An 18,057-nucleotide genomic window follows, 5' to 3' on the forward strand; every position below is an offset into this window, starting at 1 on the left:
CAAAGATCCTAAGACCACACTATCCCACCCTAGGATTCCCACTTAGTCACCTGAGCGCCTTTCAGGCAGGGACATCCCTTACCCAAGCCAACTTTTAAAAGTTCTGATTTTGCACTCCGCTGCTATATCACTTTCCAGTAACTGGCTTACAGAGGCTCCCTCCCCACCCCCATGGTTTATCTTCCCATATATCACCTCGGATTCACTTTTTCACACCTTCTACCTTGCAGAAAGTGGCCACTCTTCTATTTGTAAAGTTGCAGCTATTCTTTTCTTAGATCACCAGTTGAGTTCATAGGTGTTCAGAATGATTTGATAGCCATCTAGCTGAATTCCTGGGACCAGAAGAAACTAAGGTCTCCTACCCTTCACCGTCTTGGACTCAGACCAGTGTCTATCTTTAGATCTTCCCATCTCTCAATATGAAATTCTGCCCCTCTTACTAATTAATATATACTGAGCCCACCAAAACCCATTTTTTACCCCAAAAGTATTTCCCAAGCCTACAGCATCATTATTGGGAAAATACTGGGACTAAGAAGGAAAAAGCAGCAGAGGAAATAAAGGCGGCTGAGAATAACCAAAGAGACCTGGAGTGACAGGGTGTATGGTTGGTTCACTTTCTCTTCCTGTTTCAATAACTGATGCATTATCATTTGCAACCCCTGTTGGTAAAATTTTTCTGTAGGATGAATTGTATAATTAATATGAGATTAAAAAGGAATGAAATTAGATGGATGAACAATATTTGAAACCATACTCTTATGGAAGAAAGGACTTATAAAGACAGAGATTTGAAAGAGTCCTTTTATTTAAAAAAAAATGAATTAGTATGAAAATGAAAATTAATTATCTTAGGTAAAGTCAGATATTACAGTTAATCTGAAGATTTCTGTTTCCAAATGAGTATCAGTGTATCCCTTTATTTATTCAGCAATCTCTTTTTGGTGACACATAAAAAAAAAAAAAAAAAAAAGACCTTATAACAAAATACTATGTAAAGTAATACAGAGCAATCTAAGGTAATTTTTCTTGTTACATGGACTTAGCTTTACCTATATTTTGTGGAGTGTTCTGTTACCATAGCACATGTATGTATATGTTCACCTGTACATCCAGACCATAAACAGATCACAGAAATTAGAACTTCAAACAGCAGAAACCAAATTATTTTTCATATCATGCAAGTTTCCCAGAATTAACAAAGCTACCTTATTAGAGTCATAGAGTAAACTAGTGCCTTTCATTACACTGCTAAAAATGCCCATAGACTAAGTCATGCCCTGCATGTTACAACAACTCCAGAGAATGAAAGCCTGGCAGGAGAACTAAATACACAGTTACATTTGAGTGGCAATAGCAGACAAGCTGTCACTTGGAGTTTAGTATAGACCATAAACATTCACCTTTGTTTTTTCTACTCTCCCTCTCCTGCTTTCCTTTTTTTTTCCCCCCACCTTTACTGGGGCATAATTAACAAAATTATAAGATATTTAAAGTGTACAATATGATGGTTTGATATATATTGTGAAAGGAGACCCCTCCTTCAAGTTAATTATCACATCCATCTCCTCACATACTTACTTTTTTTGTGTATATGTGAGAAAATTTAGCTTCTACTGTCTTAGCAAATTTCAGTTATACAATAGTTTTATCAACTCTGGTCATCATGGTATACATTAGATCCTCAGACCTTTTATTAGTCTCATTACTTAAAGTTTGTAGCCTTTTACTCACTTCTTTCTCTTTCCCCAGCTCTCCATCCCCTGGCAACCACTTTTCTGTTCTCTGTTTCAGAGTTCAATTTACTTTTTATCTATTTATATTTATTTAGACTCCACATGTAAGTGATACCATGAAATATTTGTCTTTGTCTCATGTATTTCACTTAGCATAATGCCCTCCATGTTCATCCACGTTGTTGCAAATGGTGGGATTTCCTTTTTTAAGGCTGTATAATACTCCATTGTGTGTACACGCACACACAAACCCCCAAATTGTATTTATCCATTGTATTTATCTATTCATCTGTTGATGGACACTTAGGTTGTTTTTACACCTTGGCCATCATAATTAATTCTGCAAAGAACATGGGAGTACAGGTATCTCTTCAAGATAATGCTTTCATTTTCTTTGGCTATATACCCAGAATTGGGAGTCCTGAATCATATGGTAGTTGTACTTTTAAATTTTTGAGGAACCTCCATACTATTTTCCATAATGCTTGTACCAGTTGACATTCCCACCAGCAATGCACAAGGGTTCCCTTTTCTCCACATCTCTACCTGCATTTGCTATTTCTTATCTTTTTGATAATAGCTGTTCTAACAGGTATGACATGATGTCTCATTGTGATTTGCTTTGCATTTCCCTGATTAGTGATGTTGAGGACCTTTTAATTTACCTGTTGGCTATTTCTATGTATTCTTTGGAAAAATGTCTATTCAGGTCCTTTGCCCATTTTTAAAATTGGGTTATTTGGGGTTTTGTTTGTTTGTTTGTTTGTTTGTTTTGCTATTGAGTTATGTGAGTACCATGTATATTTTGGATATTAACCCCTTTTTGGAAATATGGTTTGCACATATTTTCCCCTATTCCATAGGTTGCTGTTTCATTGTCCGATGGTTTTCTTTGCTATGCAGTAGTTTTCTAGTTTGATGTAGTCCCAGTTGTTATTTTTACTTTTGTTTGCTTTGCCTTTGTTATCAAATCCAAAAATATCATCACCAAGAAAGACCAGTGTCAAGGAGCTTACTCCCTATGTTTTCTTCTAGGGATTTTATATATAGTTTCACATCTTATGTTCAAGTGTTTAATCCATTTCGAGTTGATTTTTGTGTATGGTGTAAGATAAGGGTTGGGTTTCATCCTTTTGCATGAGAATACCCAGTTTTCCCAACACCATTTATTGAAGACACTATTTTCCCCAATGTTTCCCATTTCTGGTTCCTTCATTGAAAATTAATTGACCACATATGCACAGGTATATTTCTGGGCTATTATGTTCTATTGATCTATGTGTCTGTTTTTATACCAATACCATGCTGTTTTGATTACTATAGCTCTGTAATATAATTTGAAATCAGGAAGTGTGATACAGGAGAGGGAGAAGCAGGCTCCCCGCTGAGCAGGGAAACCAATGTGGGGCTGGATCCCAGGACCCTGGGACCATGACCTAAGCCGAAGGCAGACGCTTAACCAACTGAGCCACCCAGGCGCCCCTTTGTTCTTCTTTCTTAAGATTACTTTGGCTGTTCAGGGTCTTTTGTGGTTCCATACAAATCATATAAGATTATTTGTTCTATTCTGTGAAAAAATGCCCTTGGAATTTTGATTGGGATTGCACTGTATCTGTAGATCACATTGGGTAGTATGGACACTTCAAGAATATTAATTCTTTCAGTCCACAACATGGAATATGTTTCCATTTACTTGTGTCTTCTTCAATTTCTTTCATCACTGTCATAGTTTTCAGTGTACAGATGTTTTTTATCTCCTTGGATAAATTTATTCCTAAGTATTTTATTCTTTTTGAAGCCATTATAAATGAGATTGTTTTCTTAATTTCTCTTTCTGGTAGTTCAGAACTGGGTCACCAGGCGTGTACTAGGTCCTTCCAGGGAGATACTGGCAACTTGGTTTTATTGTTTGGGCAAGCCAGAAAGAGAAGGCAGGGAAATGTCTGCCGGCTTCCCCAGGGATTGCAGCCTACCCTAAATTCATGCTATAATTAGATGCCAGACCCTCAGGCAGCAGCTTGTAAAGTATACATTAAGACCCCTTTCAGAAAAAGACTAGAAGATGTGCATTTTTGTCTGTTCCCTCTGTGCTAAGCCCTGGGGGGAGAGCTGCAGTGAGTGCTCATCCACCCGTGAAGCACTGTGTCTTTGTTTGCTATAATCTTATGGGTCTCATGTATGCCAACCCTGTTGGCTTTCAGAGCTAGATGTTTTGGGGACCCAGTCTTCAGGTGGGGCCCTAGAATGTGGTCCAAACCCTTCACTCCTCAGGGAGAAGTTGAGAGTTGGGGGGGTTTCTCCAGATTGCATGGTGCTGTGCCAGGAGTAGAGAGTTTTTAGCAAGAGTGCCTGTCAGCTTTCCTACCCATTTCAATATATTTTCTTATTTGCCCAGTGTATAGGAGTCTGTCATAGAGGAATGCTCCACATGTATACATTTGGTGTATCTGCAGGAAGAGAGAAGTTCAGGAACCTCCTATGTTGCCATGTTGGTTGACTTCCCTACTGCTTTCCTTTTTACAGTATAAAATCAAAATTCTCTTAGTGATATGAGGCAATGCAAGGGATAAGTGAAGACCAGACCAGAAATGGATGTTTCTTTGCCAGGTCTTGTTGCCTCCATTAAGAAACTAACAGGTGCCAAGTGGAAGCTAGTACAAGAGCAGAATGTAATTTATAATCTAGATTTATCTTTTTGCATTTTTTAATGAGTAATTTAGAAGCTTTGTTTAAGAACTGGTGATTTTAAGCAAAACTCTAAGAAATATTGTTTCTTTCATCTGGAGACCATTAGGCTTTGCTTAGGATTGTTCAATTTCTTCCCTTATTTCTCTGAAGAGACCCTTGGACTTCATTTGCGGACCTTATTACAACATTCATTTACATTAGCATATTAAGCATTGAAGATTCGCCTGCTCTCAGTTTTATTCCCTGTGTAACACGTTGTCTTTAAAGTACTATGCTTTGCTTCCCCCCTGCCTGTCACCTGTAGAGCTGCTGTTGCCTCCCTTGTTTTAAAGGATACATTCTCTCCACCTCTGAAATGGGGATAAATTTATCTTACTGGTTGAGGAATACAAGGATATTTAGAACATTTTCTTATATAGCTGCAACTTCGTCCAACTTTCAGTTGAATCTTCTGTAGCCACTCAACTGAGATCCAGAAAGTCATTTTTTTTTTTTTAAGATTTTATTTATTTATTTGACAGAGAGAAACAGCGACAGAAGGAACAGAAGCAGGGGGAGTGGGAGAGGGAGAAGCAGGCTCCCCGCCGACCAGAGAGCCCAATGCAGGACTCGATCCCAGGACCCTGGGATCATGACCTGAGCCAAAGGCAGACACTTAGTGACTGAACCACCCAGGTGCCCCCAGAAAGTCATTTCTGATCACCTCAAGCCCAGATTAGATACCCATACTCTGTATCCCATAATACTTTGTACATTTTTCTTTCATATCTGGATTTTTGGTTTTTTAAACCTTTGTTAAGACAGAATCAGTAAAAGTAGCTGTAACTGGTTTTGAGAAACTAATGAGTTAGGATCCACCCAGGCCAGTTTATTTTGGTAACTTCAAGCTAAAATGGGTTCCTCAGCTTAACACTTGGTGATGATGGGAAAAGTTACTGAAAATAACATATACAGTGTAATAAAGCTCCAGCAGATTTTACTGACATATCTGTCTTGTAATAGTTTCTGATAGTTTCTCATTCCTGCAGTACGGCTGTGGGAAATATTCTGGTTCACTTTCTCATCTCAACCACATGTCTTGGTGCTATTATCTCATACTGTGTCCACAAGTCCTTTTCTTATTTCAGGGCTGTTATTGCAAAGTCCTAGAATGTGTGCTTCCTCAATGTAGCCTTTAAGAATAGAGCCCTTAAAAATTAGTTTCAAAAAAAGGCTTTGTTTCTCCAGTTTGTACATCAAAATGCTGGTCATGCCTGTATGGTTCTATACAGCTCTGTCTCTTCTGATTGAAACCTTGTGTCTGTATCTGTGCTCTCTTTGGTGGCCACATCCTGCCTTCAGACCAGCATTCAGCTGGCAAAAAGAAAGATGTTTACGTGCCTTTTGACAAAGAATTCCTTCTTTCATGGGCTCTAAACTGAAGTCATATCCCCCTGGTTTATAAAATATGATACTCTCAGTATGTAACTTTCAGTACTATACTATTAAATATGTCCCCAGAATCAGTATAACCAAATCAGCCATTACGAACGTCATGACTTCTGTTGCATGGGCCACTCAACGCCCTGCATCATAGTCATCTGCAACTGCTGAATTGTAAGCTTCCCTAAGAGAGGATTTATATCATATCTTTGTATCCCCAGAGCTTAAGCACTTAAGAGAAACTTTATAACTTTTTTAAATAAAAGAATAAATGACCAAATGAAAAATTAAGTGCCTCATGGGTCCAGATGCTGTGAACTTCATACTGACTCTCATCTCACTTTCTTCAGAAAACAGCAACTATTTATACATATACATATTTAAAAAAAATAATAAACCAGCAACTCATTATGTGCTGTCTGGTGATTTTATATACTTTATGATGTGTTAACATACTAACCTATCTTAACAGAATAATAGAAGAAGTTTAGTGGGAAAGTATTTCATCATTCAGAAGCATGCTGGAAAAACTAGTAAGAGCAACTAAAATATAAGCACATAGTATCTCTCTGCCACTGTTCTTACTTAAGATTTTGTAAGCATTATTTTATCTGTGTCTTCTAACAACCCTTTCAAATAGGTACTACCTCATATCCTTGATTCTAAGATGCCATCAGTTGTAAGAGACATATCAAATTAGGAATAGTTTTTTTTAAAATTTTTATTGTTATGTTAATCACCATACATTACATCATTAGTTTTTGATGTAGTGTTCCATGATTCATTGTTTGTGTATAACACCCAGCGCTCCATGCAGAACGTGCCCTCTTTAATACCCATCACCAGGCTAACCCATCCACCTACCCCCCTCCCCTCTAGAACCCTCAGTTTGTTTTTCAGAGTCCATCATCTCTCATGGTTCGTCTCCCCCTCCGATTTCCCCCCTTTTACAGTGATTGTGTGTGTTGGAGGCATAGAGACTTCCCCTTCGATATGCATATCTATTTTATGACAGATACTAATTTTAAATGTTAAACATTCAGAACAGCCCATCTTTGTAATGCCATTAAGTACTTCAGAAATTGATGTCCAGGCCACAAGATACAGAATGCTGGCATGGTCCTGCATGCAGGTAGCTCTGCATGTTGCGTGCTGACTTCTGAGACACAGGTGTGTTGAATGTTATGGGGTGACCTGTAGAAACTGTCTGAACATTATTAAACAAAATCATGAAACTTTTCATTAAACATGGTAACCTGGGGTGCCTGGGTGGCTCAGTTGGTGGGCAACTGCCTTCTGCTCAGGTCATGATCCCGGGGTCCTGGGATTGAGTCCCACCTCAGGCTCCCCCTGCTCTGCGGGGAGCCTGCTTCTCCCTCTCCCTCTGCTGTTCTTCCTGCTTGTGCTCTCTCTCTGTCAAATAAATAAATAAAATCTTTTTTTTTTTTTTAAGATTTTATTTATTTGATGGAGAGAGACACAGCGAGAGAGGGAACACAAGCAGGGGAAGTGGGAGAGGGAGAAGCAGGCTTCCCGCCAAGCAGAGAGCCCGATGTGGGGCTCGATCCCAGGACCCTGGGACCATGACCTGAGCCGAAGACAGATGCTTAACGACTGAGCCACCCAGGCGCCCCATAAACAAAATCTTAAAAAAAAAACAAAACATGGTAACCTGAACACACTCATTTATATCAGTTCCCTTCTAAAACTATACTAAAATGAAAGTAAAAAATAAGAAAGGCATAAACCAATAATGACAAAGAGAATGAGGAAGAAGATGATTGCAGATGAGAATATAAATTAAATTTTTGAAGCTGGACAATAAATGAGCAGATTAGAGAATGCTGAAACCTACAGGCAAGAGAAACCAGTAAGAAGCAGCTGATTGCTGCAACAGAAGTCAAGAAAGACTCAAGAAATCATAGACAGGAGACAATCCCCAACAGAAAAGTGGAGCTTTATTTTTTTAGAAAAGTTCCAACTACAGAGGTTCTGGACACGAAGGCAACCAGTTCCATATGAGGGTGAGGGGAAAGGTAATGTGTCAAATCAAAAACAAAGTTTTTTTTTTTAAGATTTTATTTATTTATTTGACAGAGAGAGACACACCAAGAGAGAGAACACAAGCAGGGGGAGTAGGAGAGGGAGAAGCAGGCTTCCCGCTGAGCAGGGAGCCCAATGTGGGGCTCGATCCCAGGACCCCGGAATCATGACCCGAGCTGAAGGCAGATGCTTAACTGAGCCACCCAGGCGCCCCAAAAACAAAGTATTAAATGACAAGTGATATACTTCATGCTAAGACTTCCAAGTCCCTTCCCTTGCTCTGCCCCTGTCATGCTGTCAGACAGGCAGATGATTGGAAGACTGTTCTCTGGAGTCTAAAAGAGCAGCTCTGCAGATACTTACATCTGGGAGAATTACAAAGTACAGACCACCAACTGACAAGCCTCATCATACACACAGTTTCCAATTAGAATTTCAGTGCCTCATTCCTAAATATGAATGGAAAACTAGGGATCACCATATTTGAAGAAAGCTTCCAATATGAAAGACACTCTAAAACAAACACGGGAAATAAAGGGATGATAAAAAGTACAAGCATGAAACAAGCACCACGGGCTCTACAAAAGAATATTCAGTTGTTCTTTAATTCAAATTTTTAAATGTTCAGGTAAGATTTTTTTTAATGCAGTAGAAGAATTGGAAGAAAAAATTGAGTAAGTCTCCCAGAAAATTAAACAAAAAGACAGAGATGAGAATTGGAGAAATGGATACAGATGACTAATAGTAGTCTCGGAGCAAACAGAAAATCAGAGAAGAAAAAACTGTCAGAATTTCTTTCTAAGAATTGAAGAACATATGTTTCTATATTGAAAGACTCTACCAAGTGTCCAGCCCCAACCCATCATATACAAAAGACCAAGAATTTGCATTGCCCTGGCTTTCCTCTATAGCAGCAGCAGAAGCCATAAGACAGGAGAGCTACCCTCCAAATTCTGAGGGGAAATGATTTCCAACCTAGAGTTCTATATCTAGCCGAACTATGAAGTCAAATGTGAAGATGAAATAAATACATTTCAGACATGCAAGATCTAAAACAAATTTATTTCCATGTACCCCTTTTTGGGAAGCTACTGGTGGATGTGTTCCACCAAAAACAAGGAAAAGACATGGGATCCAGGAAATAAGTAAGCAGTTAAACATAGAAGAGTGGTGAAGGGAATTCTCAGGATGATGTTGAAGAGAAGTTCCAGGGGAAAAAAAAAAAGTTTTTAAGCTTCTTTATATAAGCTGGCAAGGAAAAGGCATTCTTACCAGGTTGGCACTATCTGGCTGACTTTGCTTTCTAATTGAGAATAAGTAATTAAAAAGACTAGTACATGAAGATTACATTAGCTACACTTAGAAACTATAAAAGCAAAATATTGTTTCAAGAAATGATCATATGTTCTTTCCACCTCCTCATTCCAATCCAGGACTATATTTCTCCATGAAAGCTTTATTTTAGAATTCAATGTTAGTTTTTTCTATCATTTTTGAAACTAAAGATGAGTATTTTCCAAAAGATTTTAGTAGCAGAACATTTTTCCCCTCCTTCAAATAAAATGTTGTGTGGAAAGACTATTATATAAAAAAGATAGGAAAGAATCTGTTTTGATTGGGGCCTGTCCCACCTATATACCTTTCCCTACTCCTCCTGCTGTTATTTCTGGGGCACATTGGAGATTCTGTAGAGCAGTTTAAAAACTATTACTCGAGCTAAAACTACTGAACACATGACTTATTTCACTATTATTTCTCAGAATTATAACCTGAGCACCTGTGAGTTTTATGAACTCCAGAAGCAGAACATTGATGTAGCATTGCTTACATAGTGAGGTTGTGTGTCTGGGTAAATGTGAAATGCCACTAAAATTCCATCTTGACAAGTGTGCACCTATCAGTCTTGTTTTTAACAAAATGTCTTTGCCTCAGTTTCAAATAAAAGTTGGAACCTCCAATTTTTACATTCCTGGCATTTTTCAATTTGAAATTAGTGATTCATATTTCGTTTCCCTTGTAAGCATGAGCTAAGGCAAACATAGAGCATCCAAATAACACTGTATTTGGGGTGGGAAGTCCTGCATCTCAAGTGTTCCTTGTAATACATCCTTTGTCCCTCTTAATGCTATCCTTTCTTTTTCCCATGTCACTCCTGTAAAAGCAACTGTTGACAGATTTATAGTTTTAAATAGCTTTCCAGATACAATCTCCTCTGGTAAATAAAACTAAAAGATGAAATTAAAGAATAAAAACATAACTTAGTGCTATGAGAATTTGAGTTTTTGTATAGTGTGGTCATTATGGGATGCCCATGACATCGGGTTTGAATCTGCCTGCATACCATGAAAATATAAAACAAGCATAGCAATAGCTTTTCTGTCTAAAAATGATTTATAATTGGCAAGTATTAAAAATACCAACTTCATTGCCTGCATACTTTCTGTGAGGAAGGGTAGTCCCTAACCAAACATTTTTTTTTTAAGATTTTATTTATTTATTTGACAGAGACATAGCAAGAGAGGGAACACAAGCAGGAGGAGTGGGAGAGGGAGAAGCAGGCTTCCTGCCGAGCAGGGAGCCTGATGTGGGGCTCGATCCCAGGACCCTGGGATCATGACCTGAGCCGAAGGCAGACACTTAACGACTGAGCCACCCAGGGCCCCCCCCTAACCAAACATTTTGAGAACTGGTTAGTTTTTAATATTTATTTGTAAATATGGAAATATAATGAAGATATAACTGTAAATCTTTTTTGCTGTGTGCATCAAAGAATTTAAGTTCATGTTGCTTTCCCATTCATCTATTCCTTTTAGATTTTTCAACTAAATAATGCAGAAAACATAGCTTATGAAATTAAAAGAGGAACATAACATTTAAAAAAAACTCCACCTGTAATTTTGAAGAATTAAAACCTTGAGCAAGTGCATATCTTGGCAGACAAATTATTTTAACCTGAAACTTGATCAGGTTACAATTAGAAGTACAAGTACAATTAGAAAACCCTGAATCACAAAGATATTATTATCTTTTTGTGCTCAACCTAAAAAGCAGATGCACAGGTTACTATTTCAACGCAGAGGATGGGTTTTTATCTTGAAGACTATGAAAATAAGTTACATGTGAAAATCAGCAGAGCAGTCCATCATTTTTATCCCTTGGTCCTTCTCTAAGGACTTTTTTGTGACACCTGTGAAAAAGCAGAGTTATGTCTACATCAGTAATAGGATATACCCAAATTTAGCACAGTTGACGATATCGTTATAGTCTACTGCAGCACAATGCTGGAGAGTGACTGTAGCACTCTAGAAAAAAAAAAAAAAAAACAACATTTAGGGGCTATTTCAAGGTCAAAGCATTACTTAGATATACCTTTAAGAAAAATTATACCTTCCCAACTTGGCAAGAAAATAGTTGGGATGGCTTGAAGATAGATGTCTTCAGCTCTTTTTTACCATCTCCTGGCTTTCCACCTGTAGAAACAGTTTAAGATATCCATCTTTTGTGTTTTTTTTAATTTAAAAAATTAAGTGAGGATCCTTTTGTTATCAAAGGTTGATGACACTGATGAACTCCTGCCGGTGGAACCCAGCAATACATGGCTCCCAGGAGGCAAGGCCACAGTGACTGAGCACTGCCTAGCTATTTCACCCCTGCATTGATTTGCAGATAGTCCTCTCACATTAGACCCTCACTTAATCAGTTTAAGTTATTTTCTGGAAAATGCTCCAGAAGAGCTGGAACTTCAGGAATTAGAGAAAAGTTACAACTAGAAGGGGAGCATACCCACCTGTAGAAGTTTATAAGGATACATAAACTATAAGCCTCCTAGGCCACTCACAGTGACTTCTACTTGAATTAGGTTATAAATCATTTTTGTTGGGGAAAATATGGTAGATAAATGCATAGCCACCAGTTTTTTTATTGGCTATATGTTAAATACTAAGGTAATATATTAATAATATTAGGAATGTTTGCCACAATTTTGTTGAGTACTTACTGTGTGCTAGACATAATAATAAGTACTTTATATAAGTTATCTAATTTAATAGAACAACCCTCTAAGGTACAAAATTAGTATATTCATTTTACAGAAGAGAAGACTATAGCTTAAAGTAACTTTTTCAAGGTCTCACAACTTACATCTAGTGAAATCAATATTTAAACCCAATGTGACTCCAAAGCCTATGTCCTTAAATTCTAATTTCCTTGGATATCCATTGTTCCTTTAGAATGGTTTTGAATGTTTAGTAAATGGGAGTGGGATGGGGGAGGGGATGGTTGGGAGAAGCCAAAGGTACTGACAATGGAAGATTTCCTTCAAAAACTTGAGGAAAATGATCTTTAACTTAGCATTATATACCAAACCAAACTTTAGAAACGTGAGGATTGAATAAAGGCATTTTATAATAGTCTAGAAGGGACTCAACATGTACTTGTTTTTTACAAAGTTACTTAAGGTTGTATGCCAGCTAAACAAAGGAATAACTCAAGAAATGGGAAGACATGGAAAGAGTAATAATGGAAAGTCTTAGGATGAACACTGTGCTGCAAGGCTAGAGAGCAGGCAGTCCATGTGGAACAGGAGGAAAAATTCAGCTTGCCTCTAGAGGCTTCCAAATGAAATCTAACCCTCACTGAAGAAAAAGATCACAAAAGTTTCAACATAAATGGTGAAGAGAATTATGAGAGCCATGTAGGAAGTCCAGAAAGGGAAATAAATGCAATGAAATTCTAAAGGAAATAGAGAACACATCCAGTGGGGGAACATCAGAAAAGCCTTCATGGAAGAAGTAACATTTTGATGAGCCTTTAAAAGATAAGCATAGTTTTATGAGGATATAGGAGAGAATGCACTTTACGCAGAGGCAGAAACAAAGAAGTATATGTGATTCAATAGAGCCTAGGCATCCTGAGAAATGGGCTGTCCAGTGTTTGGAGATAAGGCTCTAAAGGTTGGTAAGGAATATTTTGTAGGGAGCCTAGAATATGCACATTCTGGAAGCTTATCATTTACCAGGTAAGCAGTAAAGAACTTCTGAAGATTTTTGAAGTAATAATCAGAGCTATGATTTTGGAAAATTAGTCTAGAAACAAGATGGCTAGTCAGGAAGCTACTAGAAGGTAAGAGTGGCATAAAGTAGAAAGAAGACAGTGTAAATGAAAAAAAAAAGACAAGAGTCAATTCAACAATTATAAAAGTTAGTAATTGATGAATAACAAGAAGTAAAAGTCAAGCATCAAAACTGACTCTTAATATTTTCAGCCTGAAGACTGGGCAAATGGTATTTCTGTATCAGCAAGTATAAGAATATAGTAGTTAAGGGGCGCCTGGGTGGCTCATTCGGTTAAGCCTTGGGCTCTTTATTTCGGCTCAGGTCATGATGTCAGGGTCATGAAATTGAGCTCCACGTTGGGCTCCACTGAGCGTGGAGCCTGCTTAAGATTCTCTCTCTCCCTCTCTCTCTAAAATAAATAAATAAATAAATAAATAAATAAATAAATAAATAATAAAATCTTTAAAAATATATACACACACATATATGGTAGTTAAGTTTTTATTTGTTGCAAGTAAAAGATACCAGTGAGAATTGACTTGAGCCAAAACAAAGAATATTTTCAAAATAAACTATATCTCAGGATTTAAGGAATAGGACTTTGGACTGTCAGGGACTAGAAGGACTCCACAATCCTCAACAACAGAAATTGTAACTGCTCTGCAGCTGTGAATGAATCATCTACCCTCAACTTTTCTTTGTTTCTCTCAGGTCCAAAGTCCCTGGAGAAAGAATCTGTTTGGCTCATTTGGAGTCATGTGTCTGCCTCTTAACTAATAATTCTGATAGGGGAATAAGGTCATACCTTTGAAGACTAATTTCAGAGGTATTTCCCAGAGAAAAGGAAGATGTTGTGAGATAGGCCATAGATAATTGATCAGTGTATATATTCTATTCTTGAATGCACTGATTAGGCACACTTACCTTCCCATACTTCCATGTGTGAAACATAATATCTTGTTGTTCTGTAAACAACTGTAAATGTACTCTGCCCTCCCCAGCTAAAGATAGCATTCAGAAGTGATACTGTGTGACCATTATTCTCTAAGTCTATAACCTCCTAGTCATTCCTGTTCTTTATATGGCTCCATCATGATTCCATCTTGCCTGTCACCTTGCAAGGTGCTATAACTTAGATGTTTTGGCTTTTGACTTGGAGGCCCAGGTACAACTCTCTTTGGTCATCCCGAATCTGGGCTCATCTGACACCAGTCGCCTCCACCATGCCACCCAGGTTTGACCCCAATAAGATCAAAGTCATATACCTGAGGTGCACCAGTGGGGAAGCTGGTGCCACATCTGCCCTACCCCAAAATTGGCCCCCTGGGTCTGTCTCCAGAAAAGGTTGGTAATGACATCTCCAAGGCAACCAATGATTGGAAGGATAATACTGAAATTGACCATTCAGAACAGACAGGCCCAGATTAAAGTGGTACCTTCTGCCTCTGCCCTGATTATCAAAACCCTCAAGGAACCACCAAGGACAGAACGAAGCAGAAAAACATTAAGCACAGTGGAAATATCATTTTTGATGAGATTGTCAACATTGCCTGATAGATGCAACACCAATCTTTAGCCAGAGAATTCTCTGGAACCACTAAAGAGATCTATGGGCTGCAATATTGATAACCACCACCCTCATGACATCATAGATGACATCAAGAGTGGTGCAGTAGAATGCCCAGCTAGTTAAGAACTACAAAGGAAAGGGGTGCCTGGGTGGCTCAGTTGGTTAAGCGACTGCCTTCGGCTCAGGTCATGATCCTGGAGTCCCTGGATCGAGTCCCACATTGGGCTCCCTGCTCAGCAAGGAGCCTGCTTCTCCCTCTGACCCTCTCCCCTCTCATGTGCTCTCTCTCTCTCATTCTCTCTGTCTCAAATAAATAAATAAAATCTTTAATGGGCGCCTGGGTGGCTCAGTTGGTTAAGCGACTGCCTTTGGCTCAGGTCATGATCCTGGAGTCCCAGGGTCGAGTCCCGCATCGGGCTCCCTGCTCGGCAGGGAGTCTGCTTCTCCCTCTGACCCTCCTCCCTCTCATGCTCTCTGTCTCTCATTCTCTCTCTCTCAAATAAATAAATAAAATCTTTAAAAAAAAAAAAAAAAAAAAAAGAACTACAAAGGAAAATATTTCAATAGAGGATCATTTGATGACAACAACAACAAAAATGCTATAACTTAGGGATTAAATTGTAAATTTAACTATCACTAGTATCCTCTATATACAATAGTTAGAAAAAGGAAGAGGATAGAAGAAAAACTAATGACAAAGTATCATTTAAAAAGAGGAAAATAAAAATGAATGGAGTAAGATTTTTTTTAGATACTATAGCTAATAGCTATAAGCAAGGACAAAGTGATAAAGTCTACACTCATAATTTCTGCACCTGGCAATGGGGCCATAGTATTTATGACTTACTTTCTCCACTGACACTTCATGTTCCTCTTTGCCTTTGATTAGTATTTCATCAAGTCAAAGTAGAGGTTTTTTTGTTTTGTTTTGTTTTGGGTTTTTTTGTTGTTAAAAAAAAGAAAAGAAGAGAGTAGGAAGGGAAAAATGAAGGGGAGGGAATCGAAGGGGGAGACGAACCATGAGAGACTATGGACTCTGAGAAACAAACTGAGGGTTCTAGAGGGGAGGGGCAGTGGGGGGATGGGTTAGCCTGGTGATGGGTATTAAAGAGGGCATGTATTCCCTCTCCCAACATGGCGGCCTCAGCAAAAAAGAAGAATAAGAAGGGGAAAACTATCTCCCTAACAGACTTCCTGGCTGAGGATGGAGGGACTAGGGGAGGAAGCACCTATGTCCCCAAACCAGTCAGCTGGGCTGATGAAACAGATAACCTGGAAGGAGATGTTTCAACCACTTGGCACAGTAATGATGACGACATGTATAGGGCACCTCCAACTGACCATTCCATCCTGCCCACTGCTCCACGGGCTGCTCAGGAACCCAATATCGACCGGAGCCATCTTCCGAAATCACCACCCTATACTGCTTTTCTAGGGAACCTGCCCTATGATGTAACAGAAGAATCCATTAAGGAATTCTTTAGAGGATTAAATATCAGTGCAGTGCGTTTACCACGTGAACCCAGCAATCCAGAGAGGTTGAAAGGTTTTGGTTATGCTGAGTTTGAGGACCTGGATTCTTTGCTCAGTGCCCTGAGCCTCAACGAAGAGTCTCTAGGTAACAGGAGAATTCAAGTGGACGTTGCTGATCAAACACAGGATACAGACAGGGATGATCGTTCTTTTGGCCGAGATAGAAATTGGGATTCTGACAAAACAGATACAGACTGGAGGGCCCATCCTGCCACAGATAGCTTTGATGACTACCTGCCAAGGAGAGGTGATGATAGCTTTGGAGACAAGTATCGAGATCATTATGATTCAGACTGATACCATGATGGGTATCCAGACGGGTATCGTGATAGCCCACGCTGAGATATGGATCGATATGGGGGCCGGGATCGCTATGATGACCGAGGCAGCAGGGAGTATGACAGAGGCTACGATTCCAGGATAGGCAGTGGCAGAAGAGCATTTGGTAGTGGATACTGTAGGGATGATGACTACAGAGGAGGTGGGGACCGCTATGAAGACAGATATGACAGATGAGACGATCGGTCATGGAGCTCCAGAGATGATTACTCTCGGGATGACTATAGGTGTGATGATAGAGGTCCCCCCCCAAAAGAACCAACTGAATCTAAAGCCTTGGAATACTCCTAAGGAAGATGATTCCTCTGCTAGCACCTCCCAGTCCAGTCGAGCAGCCTCTATCTTTGGAGGGGCAAAGCCTGTTGACACAGCTGCTAGAGAGTGAGAAGTAGAAGAGCGGCTGCAGAAGGAGCAGGAGAAGCTGCAGCGCCAGCTGGATGAGCCAAAACTAGAACGACGGCCCCAGGAGAGACACCTAAGCTGGCGAAGTGAAGAGACTCAGAAACAGGGAATGGTCCAGGACAGGAAGTGAGTCATCACAGACTGGGACCTCTGCCACATCTGGCAGAAATGCACGAAGGAGAGAGAGTGAGAAGTCTCTAGAAAACGAAGCACCCAATAAAGAGGAAGACTGTCACTCTCCAACTTCTAAGCCTCCCAAATCTGAACAGCCTCTGAAGTTAATGCCAGCCCCTCCACCAAAGGAGAATGCTTGGGTGAAGTGAAGTTCTAACCCTCCTGCTCGATCTCAGAGCTCAGACACAGAGCAGCAGTCCCCTACAAGTGGTGGGGGGAAAGTAGTTCCAGCTCAGCCACCTGAGGAAGGACCAGCAAGGAGAGATGAAAACAAAGTAGATGGGGTGAGTGTCCCAAAAGGCTGAAGTGGGAACTCCGGCCGTGGTCCAGGAGATGGAGGGAACAAAGACCACTGGAAGGAGTCCGATAGGAAAGATGGCAAAAAGGATCAAGACTCCCGATCTGCACCTGAGCCAAAGAAACCTGAAGAAAATCCAGCTTCCAAGTTCAGTTCTGCAAGCAAATATACTGCTCTCTCTATTGATGGCGAAGATGAGAACGAAGGAGATTACACCGAATAGACCTCTGCATCCTATGCTTTCTCCTAGTCTCTCCACCTTGGAACATTTGAGAACAAATCAAACCTCTATCCAGACAAGATAATAAAACTCACCATCTCCTGGAAAAAAAAAAGGGGGGGGGGGCACATATTGCATGGAGCACTGGGTGTTATATGCAAACAATGAATCATGGAGCACTACATCAAAAACTAGTGATGTAATGTATGGTGATTAACATAACATAATAAAATAAAATTAAAAAAAGAAAACAGAAAAAGGGAAAGGTGAGAGAAATGGAGAAATCAGGCATAACTTCTAGGTTTCTGCCTTTTCTGCTGGCTAGGAAACTATGATTCAAATTTCTAGACTTCAGTTGTAAAATAAGAAAAGAGACAAAAAACACAATAAAAATGAGAAATAATTGAATTATTATTATCATTATAACACATAATTTCAAGAACTACTGTATTTGACTACTTAAAACTGATCCTGGTTTTTGTTTGAAAACCAGTCTGGTTATCAGTAAAGCTAGATAGATATTTAGTAATATTGATAAAGCAGAGTCTATTGGCATGAGCCAAACCTACATTCCT

The 18,057-nt window shown here is 39.3% G+C and overlaps 1 protein-coding gene and 1 pseudogene across 2 annotated transcripts in view; both read left to right on the plus strand.

The window, feature by feature from the left end:
* Positions 1 to 18,057, plus strand: part of AFG2A (AAA ATPase AFG2A) — a 335,659-nt gene that overhangs the window by 284,007 nt on the left and 33,595 nt on the right. The gene's annotated exons all lie outside the window — the stretch shown is intronic.
* On the plus strand, positions 15,644 to 17,597 carry LOC118540352 (eukaryotic translation initiation factor 4B pseudogene; annotated as a pseudogene).

The sequence above is a fragment of the Halichoerus grypus genome, chromosome 3 (assembly GCF_964656455.1).
Source record: "Halichoerus grypus chromosome 3, mHalGry1.hap1.1, whole genome shotgun sequence".
NCBI classification, from domain to species: Eukaryota; Metazoa; Chordata; class Mammalia; order Carnivora; family Phocidae; genus Halichoerus; species Halichoerus grypus.